Genomic DNA, 24,280 nt, shown 5'->3' with positions numbered 1-24,280 from the left:
GCGTATCTTACCTGTAGTCTGCGGATAAAGACGACACAACGTATCTTACCTGTAGTCTGCAGATAAAGACGACACAGTGTATCTTACCGGTGTCTGCAGATAAAGACGACACAACGTATCTTACCTGTAGTCTGCAGATAAAGACGACACAACGTATCTTACCGGTGTCTGCAGATAAAGACGACACAACGTATATCTTACCTGTAGTCTGCAGATATAGACGACACAACGTATCTTACCTGTAGTCTGCAGATAAAGACGACACAACGTATCTTACCTGTAGTCTGCAGATAAAGACGACACAGCGTATCTTACCGGTGTCTGCAGATAAAGACGACACAACGTATCTTACCTGTAGTCTGCAGATAAAGACGACACAACGTATCTTACCGGTGTCTGCAGATAAAGACGACACAACGTATCTTACCTGTAGTCTGCAGATAAAGACGACACAACGTATCTTACCTGTAGTCTGCAGATAAAGACGACACAGCGTATCTTACCTGTAGTCTGCAGATAAAGACGACACAGCGTATCTTACCTGTAGTCTGCAGATAAAGACGACACAGCGTATCTTACCTGTAGTCTGCAGATAAAGACGACACAGCGTATCTTACCTGTAGTCTGCAGATAAAGACGACACAACGTATTTTACCTGTAATCTGCGGATAAAGACGACACAGCGTATCTTACCTGTAGTCTGCGGATAAAGACGACACAACGTATCTTACCTGTAGTCTGCAGATAAAGACGACACAATGTATCTTACCTGTAGCCTGCAGATAAAGACGACACAACGTATCTTACCTGTAGTCTGCAGATAAAGACGACACAACGTATCTTACCGGTGTCTGCAGATAAAGACGACACAACGTATATCTTACCTGTAGTCTGCAGATAAAGACGACACAACGTATCTTACCTGTAGTCTGCAGATAAAGACGACACAGCGTATCTTACCTGTAGTCTGCAGATAAAGACGACACAGCGTATCTTACCTGTAGTCTGCAGATAAAGACGACACAGCGTATCTTACCTGTAGTCTGCAGATAAAGACGACCCAACGTATTTTACCTGTAATCTGCAGATAAAGACGACACAGCGTATCTTACCTGTAGTCTGCGGATAAAGACGACACAACGTATCTTACCTGTAGTCTGCAGATAAAGACGACACAGCGTATCTTACCGGTGTCTGCAGATAAAGACGACACAACGTATCTTACCTGTAGTCTGCAGATAAAGACGACACAACGTATCTTACCGGTGTCTGCAGATAAAGACGACACAACGTATCTTACCTGTAGTCTGCAGATAAAGACGACACAGCGTATCTTACCTGTAGTCTGCAGATAAAGACGACACAACGTATTTTACCTGTAATCTGCAGATAAAGACGACACAGCGTATCTTACCTGTAGTCTGCGGATAAAGACGACACAACGTATCTTACCTGTAGTCTGCAGATAAAGACGACACAGCGTATCTTACCGGTGTCTGCAGATAAAGACGACACAACGTATCTTACCTGTAGTCTGCAGATAAAGACGACACAACGTATCTTACCGGTGTCTGCAGATAAAGACGACACAGCGTATCTTACCTGTAGTCTGCAGATGAAGACGACACAGCGTATCTTACCTGTAGTCTGCAGATAAAGACGACACAGCGTATCTTACCGGTGTCTGCAGATAAAGACGACACAGCGTATCTTACCTGTAGTCTGCAGATAAAGACGACACAACGTATTTTACCTGTAATCTGCGGATAAAGACGACACAGCGTATCTTACCTGTAGTCTGCGGATAAAGACGACACAACGTATCTTACCTGTAGTCTGCAGATAAAGACGACACAGTGTATCTTACCGGTGTCTGCAGATAAAGACGACACAACGTATCTTACCTGTAGTCTGCAGATAAAGACGACACAACGTATCTTACCGGTGTCTGCAGATAAAGACGACACAACGTATATCTTACCTGTAGTCTGCAGATATAGACGACACAACGTATCTTACCTGTAGTCTGCAGATAAAGACGACACAACGTATCTTACCTGTAGTCTGCAGATAAAGACGACACAGCGTATCTTACCGGTGTCTGCAGATAAAGACGACACAACGTATCTTACCTGTAGTCTGCACATAAAGACGACACAGCGTATCTTACCGGTGTCTGCAGATAAAGACGACACAACGTATCTTACCTGTAGTCTGCAGATAAAGACGACACAGTGTATCTTACCGGTGTCTGCAGATAAAGACGACACAACGTATCTTACCTGTAGTCTGCAGATAAAGACGACACAACGTATCTTACCGGTGTCTGCAGATAAAGACGACACAACGTATATCTTACCTGTAGTCTGCAGATAAAGACGACACAACGTATCTTACCTGTAGTCTGCAGATAAAGACGACACAGCGTATCTTACCTGTAGTCTGCAGATAAAGACGACACAGCGTATCTTACCTGTAGTCTGCAGATAAAGACGACACAGCGTATCTTACCTGTAGTCTGCAGATAAAGACGACCCAACGTATTTTACCTGTAATCTGCAGATAAAGACGACACAGCGTATCTTACCTGTAGTCTGCGGATAAAGACGACACAACGTATCTTACCTGTAGTCTGCAGATAAAGACGACACAGCGTATCTTACCGGTGTCTGCAGATAAAGACGACACAACGTATCTTACCTGTAGTCTGCAGATAAAGACGACACAACGTATCTTACCGGTGTCTGCAGATAAAGACGACACAACGTATATCTTACCTGTAGTCTGCAGATAAAGACGACACAGCGTATCTTACCTGTAGTCTGCAGATAAAGACGACACAACGTATTTTACCTGTAATCTGCAGATAAAGACGACACAGCGTATCTTACCTGTAGTCTGCGGATAAAGACGACACAACGTATCTTACCTGTAGTCTGCAGATAAAGACGACACAGCGTATCTTACCGGTGTCTGCAGATAAAGACGACACAACGTATCTTACCTGTAGTCTGCAGATAAAGACGACACAACGTATCTTACCGGTGTCTGCAGATAAAGACGACACAGCGTATCTTACCTGTAGTCTGCAGATGAAGACGACACAGCGTATCTTACCTGTAGTCTGCAGATAAAGACGACACAGCGTATCTTACCGGTGTCTGCAGATAAAGACGACACAGCGTATCTTACCTGTAGTCTGCAGATAAAGACGACACAACGTATTTTACCTGTAATCTGCGGATAAAGACGACACAGCGTATCTTACCTGTAGTCTGCGGATAAAGACGACACAACGTATCTTACCTGTAGTCTGCAGATAAAGACGACACAGTGTATCTTACCGGTGTCTGCAGATAAAGACGACACAACGTATCTTACCTGCAGTCTGCAGATAAAGACGACACAACGTATCTTACCGGTGTCTGCAGATAAAGACGACACAACGTATATCTTACCTGTAGTCTGCAGATATAGACGACACAACGTATCTTACCTGTAGTCTGCAGATAAAGACGACACAACGTATCTTACCTGTAGTCTGCAGATAAAGACGACACAGCGTATCTTACCGGTGTCTGCAGATAAAGACGACACAACGTATCTTACCTGTAGTCTGCAGATAAAGACGACACAACGTATCTTACCGGTGTCTGCAGATAAAGACGACACAACGTATCTTACCTGTAGTCTGCAGATAAAGACGACACAACGTATCTTACCTGTAGTCTGCAGATAAAGACGACACAGCGTATCTTACCTGTAGTCTGCAGATAAAGACGACACAGCGTATCTTACCTGTAGTCTGCAGATAAAGACGACACAGCGTATCTTACCTGTAGTCTGCAGATAAAGACGACACAGCGTATCTTACCTGTAGTCTGCAGATAAAGACGACACAACGTATTTTACCTGTAATCTGCAGATAAAGACGACACAGCGTATCTTACCTGTAGTCTGCGGATAAAGACGACACAACGTATCTTACCTGTAGTCTGCAGATAAAGACGACACAGCGTATCTTACCGGTGTCTGCGGATAAAGACGACACAACGTATCTTACCTGTAGTCTGCAGATAAAGACGACACAACGTATCTTACCGGTGTCTGCAGATAAAGACGACACAGCGTATCTTACCTGTAGTCTGCAGATGAAGACGACACAGCGTATCTTACCTGTAGTCTGCAGATAAAGACGACACAGCGTATCTTACCGGTGTCTGCAGATAAAGACGACACAGCGTATCTTACCTGTAGTCTGCAGATAAAGACGACACAACGTATTTTACCTGTAATCTGCGGATAAAGACGACACAGCGTATCTTACCTGTAGTCTGCGGATAAAGACGACACAACGTATCTTACCTGTAGTCTGCAGATAAAGACGACACAGTGTATCTTACCGGTGTCTGCAGATAAAGACGACACAACGTATCTTACCTGTAGTCTGCAGATAAAGACGACACAACGTATCTTACCGGTGTCTGCAGATAAAGACGACACAACGTATATCTTACCTGTAGTCTGCAGATATAGACGACACAACGTAACTTACCTGTAGTCTGCAGATAAAGACGACACAGCGTATCTTACCGGTGTCTGCAGATAAAGACGACACAACGTATCTTACCTGTAGTCTGCAGATAAAGACGACACAGCGTATCTTACCGGTGTCTGCAGATAAAGACGACACAACGTATCTTACCTGTAGTCTGCAGATAAAGACGACACAGTGTATCTTACCGGTGTCTGCAGATAAAGACGACACAACGTATCTTACCTGTAGTCTGCAGATAAAGACGACACAACGTATCTTACCGGTGTCTGCAGATAAAGACGACACAACGTATATCTTACCTGTAGTCTGCAGATAAAGACGACACAACGTATCTTACCTGTAGTCTGCAGATAAAGACGACACAGCGTATCTTACCTGTAGTCTGCAGATAAAGACGACACAGCGTATCTTACCTGTAGTCTGCAGATAAAGACGACACAGCGTATCTTACCTGTAGTCTGCAGATAAAGACGACCCAACGTATTTTACCTGTAATCTGCAGATAAAGACGACACAGCGTATCTTACCTGTAGTCTGCGGATAAAGACGACACAACGTATCTTACCTGTAGTCTGCAGATAAAGACGACACAGCGTATCTTACCGGTGTCTGCAGATAAAGACGACACAGCGTATCTTACCTGTAGTCTGCAGATAAAGACGACACAGCGTATCTTACCTGTAGTCTGCAGATAAAGACGACACAGCGTATCTTACCTGTAGTCTGCAGATAAAGACGACCCAACGTATTTTACCTGTAATCTGCAGATAAAGACGACACAGCGTATCTTACCTGTAGTCTGCGGATAAAGACGACACAACGTATCTTACCTGTAGTCTGCAGATAAAGACGACACAGCGTATCTTACCGGTGTCTGCAGATAAAGACGACACAACGTATCTTACCTGTAGTCTGCAGATAAAGACGACACAACGTATCTTACCGGTGTCTGCAGATAAAGACGACACAACGTATCTTACCTGTAGTCTGCAGATAAAGACGACACAGCGTATCTTACCTGTAGTCTGCAGATAAAGACGACACAACGTATTTTACCTGTAATCTGCAGATAAAGACGACACAGCGTATCTTACCTGTAGTCTGCGGATAAAGACGACACAACGTATCTTACCTGTAGTCTGCAGATAAAGACGACACAGCGTATCTTACCGGTGTCTGCAGATAAAGACGACACAACGTATCTTACCTGTAGTCTGCAGATAAAGACGACACAACGTATCTTACCGGTGTCTGCAGATAAAGACGACACAGCGTATCTTACCTGTAGTCTGCAGATGAAGACGACACAGCGTATCTTACCTGTAGTCTGCAGATAAAGACGACACAGCGTATCTTACCGGTGTCTGCAGATAAAGACGACACAGCGTATCTTACCTGTAGTCTGCAGATAAAGACGACACAACGTATTTTACCTGTAATCTGCGGATAAAGACGACACAGCGTATCTTACCTGTAGTCTGCGGATAAAGACGACACAACGTATCTTACCTGTAGTCTGCAGATAAAGACGACACAGTGTATCTTACCGGTGTCTGCAGATAAAGACGACACAACGTATCTTACCTGTAGTCTGCAGATAAAGACGACACAACGTATCTTACCGGTGTCTGCAGATAAAGACGACACAACGTATATCTTACCTGTAGTCTGCAGATATAGACGACACAACGTATCTTACCTGTAGTCTGCAGATAAAGACGACACAACGTATCTTACCTGTAGTCTGCAGATAAAGACGACACAGCGTATCTTACCGGTGTCTGCAGATAAAGACGACACAACGTATCTTACCTGTAGTCTGCAGATAAAGACGACACAGCGTATCTTACCGGTGTCTGCAGATATAGACGACACAACGTATCTTACCTGTAGTCTGCAGATAAAGACGACACAGTGTATCTTACCGGTGTCTGCAGATAAAGACGACACAACGTATCTTACCTGTAGTCTGCAGATAAAGACGACACAACGTATCTTACCGGTGTCTGCAGATAAAGACGACACAACGTATATCTTACCTGTAGTCTGCAGATAAAGACGACACAACGTATCTTACCTGTAGTCTGCAGATAAAGACGACACAGCGTATCTTACCTGTAGTCTGCAGATAAAGACGACACAGCGTATCTTACCTGTAGTCTGCAGATAAAGACGACACAGCGTATCTTACCTGTAGTCTGCAGATAAAGACGACCCAACGTATTTTACCTGTAATCTGCAGATAAAGACGACACAGCGTATCTTACCTGTAGTCTGCGGATAAAGACGACACAACGTATCTTACCTGTAGTCTGCAGATAAAGACGACACAGCGTATCTTACCGGTGTCTGCAGATAAAGACGACACAACGTATCTTACCTGTAGTCTGCAGATAAAGACGACACAACGTATCTTACCGGTGTCTGCAGATAAAGACGACACAACGTATCTTACCTGTAGTCTGCAGATAAAGACGACACAGCGTATCTTACCTGTAGTCTGCAGATAAAGACGACACAACGTATTTTACCTGTAATCTGCAGATAAAGACGACACAGCGTATCTTACCTGTAGTCTGCGGATAAAGACGACACAACGTATCTTACCTGTAGTCTGCAGATAAAGACGACACAGCGTATCTTACCGGTGTCTGCAGATAAAGACGACACAACGTATCTTACCTGTAGTCTGCAGATAAAGACGACACAACGTATCTTACCGGTGTCTACAGATAAAGACGACACAGCGTATCTTACCTGTAGTCTGCAGATGAAGACGACACAGCGTATCTTACCTGTAGTCTGCAGATAAAGACGACACAGCGTATCTTACCGGTGTCTGCAGATAAAGACGACACAGCGTATCTTACCTGTAGTCTGCAGATAAAGACGACACAACGTATTTTACCTGTAATCTGCGGATAAAGACGACACAGCGTATCTTACCTGTAGTCTGCGGATAAAGACGACACAACGTATCTTACCTGTAGTCTGCAGATAAAGACGACACAGTGTATCTTACCGGTGTCTGCAGATAAAGACGACACAACGTATCTTACCTGCAGTCTGCAGATAAAGACGACACAACGTATCTTACCGGTGTCTGCAGATAAAGACGACACAACGTATATCTTACCTGTAGTCTGCAGATATAGACGACACAACGTATCTTACCTGTAGTCTGCAGATAAAGACGACACAACGTATCTTACCTGTAGTCTGCAGATAAAGACGACACAGCGTATCTTACCGGTGTCTGCAGATAAAGACGACACAACGTATCTTACCTGTAGTCTGCAGATAAAGACGACACAACGTATCTTACCGGTGTCTGCAGATAAAGACGACACAACGTATCTTACCTGTAGTCTGCAGATAAAGACGACACAGCGTATCTTACCGGTGTCTGCAGATAAAGACGACACAGCGTATCTTACCTGTAGTCTGCAGATAAAGACGACACAACGTATTTTACCTGTAATCTGCGGATAAAGACGACACAGCGTATCTTACCTGTAGTCTGCGGATAAAGACGACACAACGTATCTTACCTGTAGTCTGCAGATAAAGACGACACAGTGTATCTTACCGGTGTCTGCAGATAAAGACGACACAACGTATCTTACCTGTAGTCTGCAGATAAAGACGACACAACGTATCTTACCGGTGTCTGCAGATAAAGACGACACAACGTATATCTTACCTGTAGTCTGCAGATATAGACGACACAACGTATCTTACCTGTAGTCTGCAGATAAAGACGACACAACGTATCTTACCTGTAGTCTGCAGATAAAGACGACACAGCGTATCTTACCGGTGTCTGCAGATAAAGACGACACAACGTATCTTACCTGTAGTCTGCAGATAAAGACGACACAGCGTATCTTACCGGTGTCTGCAGATAAAGACGACACAACGTATCTTACCTGTAGTCTGCAGATAAAGACGACACAGTGTATCTTACCGGTGTCTGCAGATAAAGACGACACAACGTATCTTACCTGTAGTCTGCAGATAAAGACGACACAACGTATCTTACCGGTGTCTGCAGATAAAGACGACACAACGTATATCTTACCTGTAGTCTGCAGATAAAGACGACACAACGTATCTTACCTGTAGTCTGCAGATAAAGACGACACAGCGTATCTTACCTGTAGTCTGCAGATAAAGACGACACAGCGTATCTTACCTGTAGTCTGCAGATAAAGACGACACAGCGTATCTTACCTGTAGTCTGCAGATAAAGACGACCCAACGTATTTTACCTGTAATCTGCAGATAAAGACGACACAGCGTATCTTACCTGTAGTCTGCGGATAAAGACGACACAACGTATCTTACCTGTAGTCTGCAGATAAAGACGACACAGCGTATCTTACCGGTGTCTGCAGATAAAGACGACACAACGTATCTTACCTGTAGTCTGCAGATAAAGACGACACAACGTATCTTACCGGTGTCTGCAGATAAAGACGACACAACGTATCTTACCTGTAGTCTGCAGATAAAGACGACACAGCGTATCTTACCTGTAGTCTGCAGATAAAGACGACACAACGTATTTTACCTGTAATCTGCAGATAAAGACGACACAGCGTATCTTACCTGTAGTCTGCGGATAAAGACGACACAACGTATCTTACCTGTAGTCTGCAGATAAAGACGACACAGCGTATCTTACCGGTGTCTGCAGATAAAGACGACACAACGTATCTTACCTGTAGTCTGCAGATAAAGACGACACAACGTATCTTACCGGTGTCTGCAGATAAAGACGACACAGCGTATCTTACCTGTAGTCTGCAGATGAAGACGACACAGCGTATCTTACCTGTAGTCTGCAGATAAAGACGACACAGCGTATCTTACCGGTGTCTGCAGATAAAGACGACACAGCGTATCTTACCTGTAGTCTGCAGATAAAGACGACACAACGTATTTTACCTGTAATCTGCGGATAAAGACGACACAGCGTATCTTACCTGTAGTCTGCGGATAAAGACGACACAACGTATCTTACCTGTAGTCTGCAGATAAAGACGACACAGTGTATCTTACCGGTGTCTGCAGATAAAGACGACACAACGTATCTTACCTGTAGTCTGCAGATAAAGACGACACAACGTATCTTACCGGTGTCTGCAGATAAAGACTACACAACGTATATCTTACCTGTAGTCTGCAGATATAGACGACACAACGTATCTTACCTGTAGTCTGCAGATAAAGACGACACAACGTATCTTACCTGTAGTCTGCAGATAAAGACGACACAGCGTATCTTACCGGTGTCTGCAGATAAAGACGACACAACGTATCTTACCTGTAGTCTGCAGATAAAGACGACACAACGTATCTTACCGGTGTCTGCAGATAAAGACGACACAACGTATCTTACCTGTAGTCTGCAGATAAAGACGACACAACGTATCTTACCTGTAGTCTGCAGATAAAGACGACACAGCGTATCTTACCTGTAGTCTGCAGATAAAGACGACACAGCGTATCTTACCTGTAGTCTGCAGATAAAGACGACACAGCGTATCTTACCTGTAGTCTGCAGATAAAGACGACACAGCGTATCTTACCTGTAGTCTGCAGATAAAGACGACCCAACGTATTTTACCTGTAATCTGCAGATAAAGACGACACAGCGTATCTTACCTGTAGTCTGCGGATAAAGACGACACAACGTATCTTACCTGTAGTCTGCAGATAAAGACGACACAGCGTATCTTACCGGTGTCTGCAGATAAAGACGACACAACGTATCTTACCTGTAGTCTGCAGATAAAGACGACACAACGTATCTTACCGGTGTCTGCAGATAAAGACGACACAACGTATCTTACCTGTAGTCTGCAGATAAAGACGACACAGCGTATCTTACCTGTAGTCTGCAGATAAAGACGACACAACGTATTTTACCTGTAATCTGCAGATAAAGACGACACAGCGTATCTTACCTGTAGTCTGCGGATAAAGACGACACAACGTATCTTACCTGTAGTCTGCAGATAAAGACGACACAGCGTATCTTACCGGTGTCTGCAGATAAAGACGACAGAACGTATCTTACCTGTAGTCTGCAGATAAAGACGACACAACGTATCTTACCTGTAGTCTGCAGATAAAGACGACACAACGTATCTTACCGGTGTCTGCAGATAAAGACGACACAACGTATCTTACCTGTAGTCTGCAGATAAAGACGACACAGCGTATCTTACCTGTAGTCTGCAGATAAAGACGACACAACGTATTTTACCTGTAATCTGCAGATAAAGACGACACAGCGTATCTTACCTGTAGTCTGCGGATAAAGACGACACAACGTATCTTACCTGTAGTCTGCAGATAAAGACGACACAGCGTATCTTACCGGTGTCTGCAGATAAAGACGACACAACGTATCTTACCTGTAGTCTGCAGATAAAGACGACACAACGTATCTTACCGGTGTCTGCAGATAAAGACGACACAGCGTATCTTACCTGTAGTCTGCAGATGAAGACGACACAGCGTATCTTACCTGTAGTCTGCAGATAAAGACGACACAGCGTATCTTACCGGTGTCTGCAGATAAAGACGACACAGCGTATCTTACCTGTAGTCTGCAGATAAAGACGACACAACGTATTTTACCTGTAATCTGCGGATAAAGACGACACAGCGTATCTTACCTGTAGTCTGCGGATAAAGACGACACAACGTATCTTACCTGTAGTCTGCAGATAAAGACGACACAGTGTATCTTACCGGTGTCTGCAGATAAAGACGACACAACGTATCTTACCTGTAGTCTGCAGATAAAGACGACACAACGTATCTTACCGGTGTCTGCAGATAAAGACGACACAACGTATATCTTACCTGTAGTCTGCAGATAAAGACGACACAACGTATCTTACCTGTAGTCTACAGATAAAGACGACACAGCGTATCTTACCTGTAGTCTGCAGATAAAGACGACACAGCGTATCTTACCGGTGTCTGCAGATAAAGACGACACAGCGTATCTTACCTGTAGTCTGCAGATAAAGACGACACAACGTATCTTACCGGTGTCTGCAGATAAAGACGACACAGCGTATCTTACCTGTAGTCTGCAGATAAAGACGACACAGCGTATCTTACCTGTAGTCTGCAGATAAAGACGAGACAACGTATTTTACCTGTAATCTGCAGATAAAGACGACACAGCGTATCTTACCTGTAGTCTGCGGATAAAGACGACACAACGCATCTTACCTGTAGTCTGCAGATAAAGACGACACAGCGTATCTTACCGGTATCTGCAGATAAAGACGACACAACGTATCTTACCTGTAGTCTGCAGATAAAGACGACACAACGTATCTTACCGGTGTCTGCAGATAAAGACGACACAACGTATCTTACCTGTAGTCTGCAGATAAAGACGACACAACGTATCTTACCTGTAGTCTGCAGATAAAGACGACACAGCGTATCTTACCTGTAGTCTGCAGATAAAGACGACACAGCGTATCTTACCTGTAGTCTGCAGATAAAGACGACACAGCGTATCTTACCGGTGTCTGCAGATAAAGACGACACAACGTATCTTACCTGTAGTCTGCAGATAAAGACGACACAACGTATCTTACCGGTGTCTGCAGATAAAGACGACACAATGTATCTTACCTGTAGTCTGCAGATAAAGACGACACAGCGTATCTTACCTGTAGTCTGCAGATAACGACGACACAGCGTATCTTACCTGTAGTCTGCAGATAAAGACGACACAGCGTATCTTACCTGTAGTCTGCAGATAAAGACGACACAGCGTATCTTACCTGTAGTCTGCAGATAAAGACGACACAACGTATTTTACCTGTAATCTGCAGATAAAGACGACACAGCGTATCTTACCTGTAGTCTGCGGATAAAGACGACACAACGTATCTTACCTGTAGTCTGCAGATAAAGACGACACAGCGTATCTTACCGGTGTCTGCAGATAAAGACGACACAACGTATCTTACCTGTAGTCTGCAGATAAAGACGACACAACGTATCTTACCGGTGTCTGCAGATAAAGACGACACAGCGTATCTTACCTGTAGTCTGCAGATAAAGACGACACAGCGTATCTTACCGGTGTCTGCAGATAAAGACGACACAGCGTATCTTACCTGTAGTCTGCAGATAAAGACGACACAACGTATTTTACCTGTAATCTGCGGATAAAGACGACACAGCGTATCTTACCTGTAGTCTGCGGATAAAGACGACACAACGTATCTTACCTGTAGTCTGCAGATAAAGACGACACAGTGTATCTTACCGGTGTCTGCAGATAAAGACGACACAACGTATCTTACCTGTAGTCTGCAGATAAAGACGACACAACGTATCTTACCGGTGTCTGCAGATAAAGACGACACAACGTATATCTTACCTGTAGTCTGCAGATATAGACGACACAACGTATCTTACCTGTAGTCTGCAGATAAAGACGACACAACGTATCTTACCTGTAGTCTGCAGATAAAGACGACACAGCGTATCTTACCGGTGTCTGCAGATAAAGACGACACAACGTATCTTACCTGTAGTCTGCAGATAAAGACGACACAACGTATCTTACCGGTGTCTGCAGATAAAGACGACACAACGTATCTTACCTGTAGTCTGCAGATAAAGACGACACAACGTATCTTACCTGTAGTCTGCAGATAAAGACGACACAGCGTATCTTACCTGTAGTCTGCAGATAAAGACGACACAGCGTATCTTACCTGTAGTCTGCAGATAAAGACGACACAGCGTATCTTACCTGTAGTCTGCAGATAAAGACGACACAGCGTATCTTACCTGTAGTCTGCAGATAAAGACGACACAACGTATTTTACCTGTAATCTGCGGATAAAGACGACACAGCGTATCTTACCTGTAGTCTGCGGATAAAGACGACACAACGTATCTTACCTGTAGTCTGCAGATAAAGACGACACAATGTATCTTACCTGTAGCCTGCAGATAAAGACGACACAGCGTATCTTACCTGTAGTCTGCAGATAAAGACGACACAACGTATTTTACCTGTAATCTGCGGATAAAGACGACACAGCGTATCTTACCTGTAGTCTGCGGATAAAGACGACACAACGTATCTTACCTGTAGTCTGCAGATAAAGACGACACAATGTATCTTACCTGTAGCCTGCAGATAAAGACGACACAACGTATCTTACCTGTAGTCTGCAGATAAAGACGACACAGTGTATCTTACCGGTGTCTGCAGATAAAGACGACACAGCGTATCTTACCTGTAGTCTGCAGATAAAGACGACACAACGTATCTTACCGGTGTCTGCAGATAAAGACGACACAACGTATATCTTACCTGTAGTCTGCAGATAAAGACGACACAACGTATCTTACCTGTAGTCTGCAGATAAAGACGACACAGCGTATCTTACCTGTAGTCTGCAGATAAAGACGACACAGCGTATCTTACCTGTAGTCTGCAGATAAAGACGACACAGCGTATCTTACCTGTAGTCTGCAGATAAAGACGACCCAACGTATTTTACCTGTAATCTGCAGATAAAGACGACACAGCGTATCTTACCTGTAGTCTGCGGATAAAGACGACACAACGTATCTTACCTGTAGTCTGCAGATAAAGACGACACAGCGTATCTTACCGGTGTCTGCAGATAAAGACGACACAACGTATCTTACCTGTAGTCTGCAGATAAAGACGACACAACGTATCTTACCGGTGTCTGCAGATAAAGACGACACAACGTATCTTACCTGTAGTCTGCAGATAAAGACGACACAGCGTATCTTACCTGTAGTCTGCAGATAAAGACGACACAACGTATTTTACCTGTAATCTGCAGATAAAGACGACACAGCGTATCTTACCTGTAGTCTGCGGATAAAGACGACACAACGTATCTTACCTGTAGTCTGCAGATAAAGACGACACAGCGTATCTTACCGGTGTCTGCAGATAAAGACGACACAACGTATCTTACCTGTAGTCTGCAGATAAAGACGACACAACGTATCTTACCGGTGTCTGCAGATAAAGACGACACAGCGTATCTTACCTGTAGTCTGCAGATGAAGACGACACAGCGTATCTTACCTGTAGTCTGCAGATAAAGACGACACAGCGTATCTTACCGGTGTCTGCAGATAAAGACGACACAGCGTATCTTACCTGTAGTCTGCAGATAAAGACGACACAACGTATTTTACCTGTAATCTGCGGATAAAGACGACACAGCGTATCTTACCTGTAGTCTGCGGATAAAGACGACACAACGTATCTTACCTGTAGTCTGCAGATAAAGACGACACAGTGTATCTTACCGGTGTCTGCAGATAAAGACGACACAACGTATCTTACCTGTAGTCTGCAGATAAAGACGACACAACGTATCTTACCGGTGTCTGCAGATAAAGACGACACAACGTATATCTTACCTGTAGTCTGCAGATAAAGACGACACAACGTATCTTACCTGTAGTCTGCAGATAAAGACGACACAGCGTATCTTACCTGTAGTCTGCAGATAAAGACAACACAATGTATCTTACCTGTAGCCTGCAGATAAAGACGACACAACGTATCTTACCTGTAGTCTGCAGATAAAGACGACACAGTGTATCTTACCGGTGTCTGCAGATAAAGACGACACAACGTATCTTACCTGTAGTCTGCAGATAAAGACGACACAACGTATCTTACCGGTGTCTGCAGATAAAGACGACACAACGTATCTTACCTGTAGTCTGCAGATAAAGACGACACAGCGTATCTTACCTGTAGTCTGCAGATAAAGACGACACAACGTATTTTACCTGTAATCTGCGGATAAAGACGACACAGCGTATCTTACCTGTAGTCTGCGGATAAAGACGACACAACGTATCTTACCTGTAGTCTGCAGATAAAGACGACACAGTGTATCTTACCGGTGTCTGCAGATAAAGACGACACAACGTATCTTACCTGTAGTCTGCAGATAAAGACGACACAACGTATCTTACCGGTGTCTGCAAATAAAGATGACACAGCGTATCTTACCGGTGTCTGCAGATAAAGACGACACAGCGTATCTTACCGGTGTCTGCAGATAAAGACGACACAACGTATATCTTACCTGTAGTCTGCAGATAAAGACGACACAACGTATCTTACCTGTAGTCTGCGGATAAAGACGACACAACGTATCTTACCTGTAGTCTGCAGATAAAGACGACACAATGTATCTTACCTGTAGCCTGCAGATAAAGACGACACAACGTATCTTACCTGTAGTCTGCAGATAAAGACGACACAACGTATCTTACCGGTGTCTGCAGATAAAGACGACACAACGTATTTTACCTGTAATCTGCGGATAAAGACGACACAGCGTATCTTACCTGTAGTCTGCGGATAAAGACGACACAACGTATCTTACCTGTAGTCTGCAGATAAAGACGACACAATGTATCTTACCTGTAGCCTGCAGATAAAGACGACACAACGTATCTTACCTGTAATCTGCGGATAAAGACGACACAGCGTATCTTACCTGTAGTCTGCGGATAAAGACGACACAACGTATCTTACCTGTAGTCTGCAGATAAAGACGACACAATGTATCTTACCTGTAGCCTGCAAATAAAGACGACACAACGTATCTTACCTGTAGTCTGCAGATAAAGACGACACAGTGTATCTTACCGGTGTCTGCAGATAAAGACGACACAACGTATCTTACCTGTAGTCTGCAGATAAAGACGACACAACGTATCTTACCGGTGTCTGCAGATAAAGACGACACAACGTATATCTTACCTGTAGTCTGCAGATAAAGACGACACAACGTATCTTACCTGTAGTCCGCAGATAAAGACGACACAGCGTATCTTACCTGTAGTCTGCAGATAAAGACGACACAACGTATCTTACCTGTAGTCTGCAGATAAAGACGACACAGCGTATCTTACCGGTGTCTGCAGATAAAGACGACACAACGTATCTTACCTGTAGTCTGCAGATAAAGACGACACAACGTATCTTACCGGTGTCTGCAGATAAAGACGACACAACGTATATCTTACCTGTAGTCTGCAGATAAAGACGACACAACGTATCTTACCTGTAGTCTGCGGATAAAGACGACACAACGTATCTTACCTGTAGTCTGCAGATAAAGACGACACAATGTATCTTACCTGTAGCCTGCAGATAAAGACGACACAACGTATCTTACCTGTAGTCTGCAGATAAAGACGACACAACGTATCTTACCGGTGTCTGCAGATAAAGACGACACAACGTATTTTACCTGTAATCTGCGGATAAAGACGACACAGCGTATCTTACCTGTAGTCTGCGGATAAAGACGACACAACGTATCTTACCTGTAGTCTGCAGATAAAGACGACACAATGTATCTTACCTGTAGCCTGCAAATAAAGACGACACAACGTATCTTACCTGTAGTCTGCAGATAAAGACGACACAGTGTATCTTACCGGTGTCTGCAGATAAAGACGACACAACGTATCTTACCTGTAGTCTGCAGATAAAGACGACACAACGTATCTTACCGGTGTCTGCAGATAAAGACGACACAACGTATATCTTACCTGTAGTCTGCAGATAAAGACGACACAACGTATCTTACCTGTAGTCCGCAGATAAAGACGACACAGCGTATCTTACCTGTAGTCTGCAGATAAAGACGACACAGCGTATCTTACCTGTAGTCTGCAGATAAAGACGACCCAACGTATTTTACCTGTAATCTGCAGATAAAGACGACACAGCGTATCTTACCTGTAGTCTGCGGATAAAGACGACACAACGTATCTTACCTGTAGTCTGCAGATAAAGACGACACAGCGTATCTTACCGGTGTCTGCAGATAAAGACGACACAACGTATCTTACCTGTAGTCTGCAGATAAAGACGACACAACGTATCTTACCGGTGTCTGCAGATAAAGACGACACAACGTATCTTACCTGTAGTCTGCAGATAAAGACGACACAGCGTATCTTACCTGTAGTCTGCAGATAAAGACGACACAACGTATTTTACCTGTAATCTGCAGATAAAGACGACACAGCGTATCTTACCTGTAGTCTGCGGATAAAGACGACACAACGTATCTTACCTGTAGTCTGCAGATAAAGACGACACAGCGTATCTTACCGGTGTCTGCAGATAAAGACGACACAACGTATCTTACCTGTAGTCTGCAGATAAAGACGACACAACGTATCTTACCGGTGTCTGCAGATAAAGACGACACAGCGTATCTTACCTGTAGTCTGCAGATGAAGACGACACAGCGTATCTTACCTGTAGTTTGCAGATAAAGACGACACAGCGTATCTTACCGGTGTCTGCAGATAAAGACGACACAGCGTATCTTACCTGTAGTCTGCAGATAAAGACGACACAACGTATTTTACCTGTAATCTGCGGATAAAGACGACACAGCGTATCTTACCTGTAGTCTGCGGATAAAGACGACACAACGTATCTTACCTGTAGTCTGCAGATAAAGACGACACAGTGTATCTTACCGGTGTCTGCAGATAAAGACGACACAACGTATCTTACCTGTAGTCTGCAGATAAAGACGACACAACGTATCTTACCGGTGTCTGCAGATAAAGACGACACAACGTATCTTACCTGTAGTCTGCAGATAAAGACGACACAGCGTATCTTACCTGTAGTCTGCAGATAAAGACGACACAACGTATTTTACCTGTAATCTGCAGATAAAGACGACACAGCGTATCTTACCTGTAGTCTGCGGATAAAGACGACACAACGTATCTTACCTGTAGTCTGCAGATAAAGACGACACAGCGTATCTTACCGGTGTCTGCAGATAAAGACGACACAACGTATCTTACCTGTAGTCTGCAGATAAAGACGACACAACGTATCTTACCGGTGTCTGCAGATAAAGACGACACAGCGTATCTTACCTGTAGTCTGCAGATGAAGACGACACAGCGTATCTTACCTGTAGTCTGCAGATAAAGACGACACAGCGTATCTTACCGGTGTCTGCAGATAAAGACGACACAGCGTATCTTACCTGTAGTCTGCAGATAAAGACGACACAACGTATTTTACCTGTAATCTGCGGATAAAGACGACACAGCGTATCTTACCTGTAGTCTGCGGATAAAGACGACACAACGTATCTTACCTGTAGTCTGCAGATAAAGACGACACAGTGTATCTTACCGGTGTCTGCAGATAAAGACGACACAACGTATCTTACCTGTAGTCTGCAGATAAAGACGACACAACGTATCTTACCGGTGTCTGCAGATAAAGACGACACAACGTATATCTTACCTGTAGTCTGCAGATATAGACGACACAACGTATCTTACCTGTAGTCTGCAGATAAAGACGACACAACGTATCTTACCTGTAGTCTGCAGATAAAGACGACACAGCGTATCTTACCGGTGTCTGCAGATAAAGACGACACAACGTATCTTACCTGTAGTCTGCAGATAAAGACGACACAGCGTATCTTACCGGTGTCTGCAGATAAAGACGACACAACGTATCTTACCTGTAGTCTGCAGATAAAGACGACACAGTGTATCTTACCGGTGTCTGCAGATAAAGACGACACAACGTATCTTACCTGTAGTCTGCAGATAAAGACGACACAACGTATCTTACCGGTGTCTGCAGATAAAGACGACACAACGTATATCTTACCTGTAGTCTGCAGATAAAGACGACACAACGTATCTTACCTGTAGTCTGCAGATAAAGACGACACAGCGTATCTTACCTGTAGTCTGCAGATAAAGACGACACAGCGTATCTTACCTGTAGTCTGCAGATAAAGACGACACAGCGTATCTTACCTGTAGTCTGCAGATAAAGACGACCCAACGTATTTTACCTGTAATCTGCAGATAAAGACGACACAGCGTATCTTACCTGTAGTCTGCGGATAAAGACGACACAACGTATCTTACCTGTAGTCTGCAGATAAAGACGACACAGCGTATCTTACCGGTGTCTGCAGATAAAGACGACACAACGTATCTTACCTGTAGTCTGCAGATAAAGACGACACAACGTATCTTACCGGTGTCTGCAGATAAAGACGACACAACGTATATCTTACCTGTAGTCTGCAGATAAAGACGACACAGCGTATCTTACCTGTAGTCTGCAGATAAAGACGACACAACGTATTTTACCTGTAATCTGCAGATAAAGACGACACAGCGTATCTTACCTGTAGTCTGCGGATAAAGACGACACAACGTATCTTACCTGTAGTCTGCAGATAAAGACGACACAGCGTATCTTACCGGTGTCTGCAGATAAAGACGACACAACGTATCTTACCTGTAGTCTGCAGATAAAGACGACACAGTGTATCTTACCGGTGTCTGCAGATAAAGACGACACAACGTATCTTACCTGTAGTCTGCAGATAAAGACGACACAACGTATCTTACCGGTGTCTGCAGATAAAGACGACACAACGTATATCTTACCTGTAGTCTGCAGATAAAGACGACACAACGTATCTTACCTGTAGTCTGCAGATAAAGACGACACAGCGTATCTTACCTGTAGTCTGCAGATAAAGACGACACAGCGTATCTTACCTGTAGTCTGCAGATAAAGACGACACAGCGTATCTTACCTGTAGTCTGCAGATAAAGACGACCCAACGTATTTTACCTGTAATCTGCAGATAAAGACGACACAGCGTATCTTACCTGTAGTCTGCGGATAAAGACGACACAACGTATCTTACCTGTAGTCTGCAGATAAAGACGACACAGCGTATCTTACCGGTGTCTGCAGATAAAGACGACACAACGTATCTTACCTGTAGTCTGCAGATAAAGACGACACAACGTATCTTACCGGTGTCTGCAGATAAAGACGACACAACGTATATCTTACCTGTAGTCTGCAGATAAAGACGACACAGCGTATCTTACCTGTAGTCTGCAGATAAAGACGACACAACGTATTTTACCTGTAATCTGCAGATAAAGACGACACAGCGTATCTTACCTGTAGTCTGCGGATAAAGACGACACAACGTATCTTACCTGTAGTCTGCAGATAAAGACGACACAGCGTATCTTACCGGTGTCTGCAGATAAAGACGACACAACGTATCTTACCTGTAGTCTGCAGATAAAGACGACACAACGTATCTTACCGGTGTCTGCAGATAAAGACGACACAGCGTATCTTACCTGTAGTCTGCAGATGAAGACGACACAGCGTATCTTACCTGTAGTCTGCAGATAAAGACGACACAGCGTATCTTACCGGTGTCTGCAGATAAAGACGACACAGCGTATCTTACCTGTAGTCTGCAGATAAAGACGACACAACGTATTTTACCTGTAATCTGCGGATAAAGACGACACAGCGTATCTTACCTGTAGTCTGCGGATAAAGACGACACAACGTATCTTACCTGTAGTCTGCAGATAAAGACGACACAGTGTATCTTACCGGTGTCTGCAGATAAAGACGACACAACGTATCTTACCTGCAGTCTGCAGATAAAGACGACACAACGTATCTTACCGGTGTCTGCAGATAAAGACGACACAACGTATATCTTACCTGTAGTCTGCAGATATAGACGACACAACGTATCTTACCTGTAGTCTGCAGATAAAGACGACACAACGTATCTTACCTGTAGTCTGCAGATAAAGACGACACAGCGTATCTTACCGGTGTCTGCAGATAAAGACGACACAACGTATCTTACCTGTAGTCTGCAGATAAAGACGACACAACGTATCTTACCGGTGTCTGCAGATAAAGACGACACAACGTATCTTACCTGTAGTCTGCAGATAAAGACGACACAACGTATCTTACCTGTAGTCTGCAGATAAAGACGACACAGCGTATCTTACCTGTAGTCTGCAGATAAAGACGACACAGCGTATCTTACCTGTAGTCTGCAGATAAAGACGACACAGCGTATCTTACCTGTAGTCTGCAGATAAAGACGACACAGCGTATCTTACCTGTAGTCTGCAGATAAAGACGACACAACGTATTTTACCTGTAATCTGCAGATAAAGACGACACAGCGTATCTTACCTGTAGTCTGCGGATAAAGACGACACAACGTATCTTACCTGTAGTCTGCAGATAAAGACGACACAGCGTATCTTACCGGTGTCTGCGGATAAAGACGACACAACGTATCTTACCTGTAGTCTGCAGATAAAGACGACACAACGTATCTTACCGGTGTCTGCAGATAAAGACGACACAGCGTATCTTACCTGTAGTCTGCAGATGAAGACGACACAGCGTATCTTACCTGTAGTCTGCAGATAAAGACGACACAGCGTATCTTACCGGTGTCTGCAGATAAAGACGACACAGCGTATCTTACCTGTAGTCTGCAGATAAAGACGACACAACGTATTTTACCTGTAATCTGCGGATAAAGACGACACAGCGTATCTTACCTGTAGTCTGCGGATAAAGACGACACAACGTATCTTACCTGTAGTCTGCAGATAAAGACGACACAGTGTATCTTACCGGTGTCTGCAGATAAAGACGACACAACGTATCTTACCTGTAGTCTGCAGATAAAGACGACACAACGTATCTTACCGGTGTCTGCAGATAAAGACGACACAACGTATATCTTACCTGTAGTCTGCAGATATAGACGACACAACGTAACTTACCTGTAGTCTGCAGATAAAGACGACACAGCGTATCTTACCGGTGTCTGCAGATAAAGACGACACAACGTATCTTACCTGTAGTCTGCAGATAAAGACGACACAGCGTATCTTACCGGTGTCTGCAGATAAAGACGACACAACGTATCTTACCTGTAGTCTGCAGATAAAGACGACACAGTGTATCTTACCGGTGTCTGCAGATAAAGACGACACAACGTATCTTACCTGTAGTCTGCAGATAAAGACGACACAACGTATCTTACCGGTGTCTGCAGATAAAGACGACACAACGTATATCTTACCTGTAGTCTGCAGATAAAGACGACACAACGTATCTTACCTGTAGTCTGCAGATAAAGACGACACAGCGTATCTTACCTGTAGTCTGCAGATAAAGACGACACAGCGTATCTTACCTGTAGTCTGCAGATAAAGACGACACAGCGTATCTTACCTGTAGTCTGCAGATAAAGACGACCCAACGTATTTTACCTGTAATCTGCAGATAAAGACGACACAGCGTATCTTACCTGTAGTCTGCGGATAAAGACGACACAACGTATCTTACCTGTAGTCTGCAGATAAAGACGACACAGCGTATCTTACCGGTGTCTGCAGATAAAGACGACACAGCGTATCTTACCTGTAGTCTGCAGATAAAGACGACACAGCGTATCTTACCTGTAGTCTGCAGATAAAGACGACACAGCGTATCTTACCTGTAGTCTGCAGATAAAGACGACCCAACGTATTTTACCTGTAATCTGCAGATAAAGACGACACAGCGTATCTTACCTGTAGTCTGCGGATAAAGACGACACAACGTATCTTACCTGTAGTCTGCAGATAAAGACGACACAGCGTATCTTACCGGTGTCTGCAGATAAAGACGACACAACGTATCTTACCTGTAGTCTGCAGATAAAGACGACACAACGTATCTTACCGGTGTCTGCAGATAAAGACGACACAACGTATCTTACCTGTAGTCTGCAGATAAAGACGACACAGCGTATCTTACCTGTAGTCTGCAGATAAAGACGACACAACGTATTTTACCTGTAATCTGCAGATAAAGACGACACAGCGTATCTTACCTGTAGTCTGCGGATAAAGACGACACAACGTATCTTACCTGTAGTCTGCAGATAAAGACGACACAGCGTATCTTACCGGTGTCTGCAGATAAAGACGACACAACGTATCTTACCTGTAGTCTGCAGATAAAGACGACACAACGTATCTTACCGGTGTCTGCAGATAAAGACGACACAGCGTATCTTACCTGTAGTCTGCAGATGAAGACGACACAGCGTATCTTACCTGTAGTCTGCAGATAAAGACGACACAGCGTATCTTACCGGTGTCTGCAGATAAAGACGACACAGCGTATCTTACCTGTAGTCTGCAGATAAAGACGACACAACGTATTTTACCTGTAATCTGCGGATAAAGACGACACAGCGTATCTTACCTGTAGTCTGCGGATAAAGACGACACAACGTATCTTACCTGTAGTCTGCAGATAAAGACGACACAGTGTATCTTACCGGTGTCTGCAGATAAAGACGACACAACGTATCTTACCTGTAGTCTGCAGATAAAGACGACACAACGTATCTTACCGGTGTCTGCAGATAAAGACGACACAACGTATATCTTACCTGTAGTCTGCAGATATAGACGACACAACGTATCTTACCTGTAGTCTGCAGATAAAGACGACACAACGTATCTTACCTGTAGTCTGCAGATAAAGACGACACAGCGTATCTTACCGGTGTCTGCAGATAAAGACGACACAACGTATCTTACCTGTAGTCTGCAGATAAAGACGACACAGCGTATCTTACCGGTGTCTGCAGATAAAGACGACACAACGTATCTTACCTGTAGTCTGCAGATAAAGACGACACAGTGTATCTTACCGGTGTCTGCAGATAAAGACGACACAACGTATCTTACCTGTAGTCTGCAGAT

General features: G+C 44.0%; 1 protein-coding gene across 3 annotated transcripts in view; it reads left to right on the top strand.

Annotated features, from left to right (window-relative positions):
- Positions 1 to 24,280, top strand: part of LOC141773457 (carnitine O-acetyltransferase-like) — a 282,430-nt gene that overhangs the window by 24,429 nt on the left and 233,721 nt on the right. The gene's annotated exons all lie outside the window — the stretch shown is intronic.

Source organism: Sebastes fasciatus, chromosome 9 (assembly GCF_043250625.1).
Source record: "Sebastes fasciatus isolate fSebFas1 chromosome 9, fSebFas1.pri, whole genome shotgun sequence".
NCBI lineage: Eukaryota > Metazoa > Chordata > Actinopteri > Perciformes > Sebastidae > Sebastes > Sebastes fasciatus.
The sequence above is the reverse complement of the archived record's forward strand: the minus strand, read 5'-3'. Positions and strand labels throughout refer to the sequence as shown.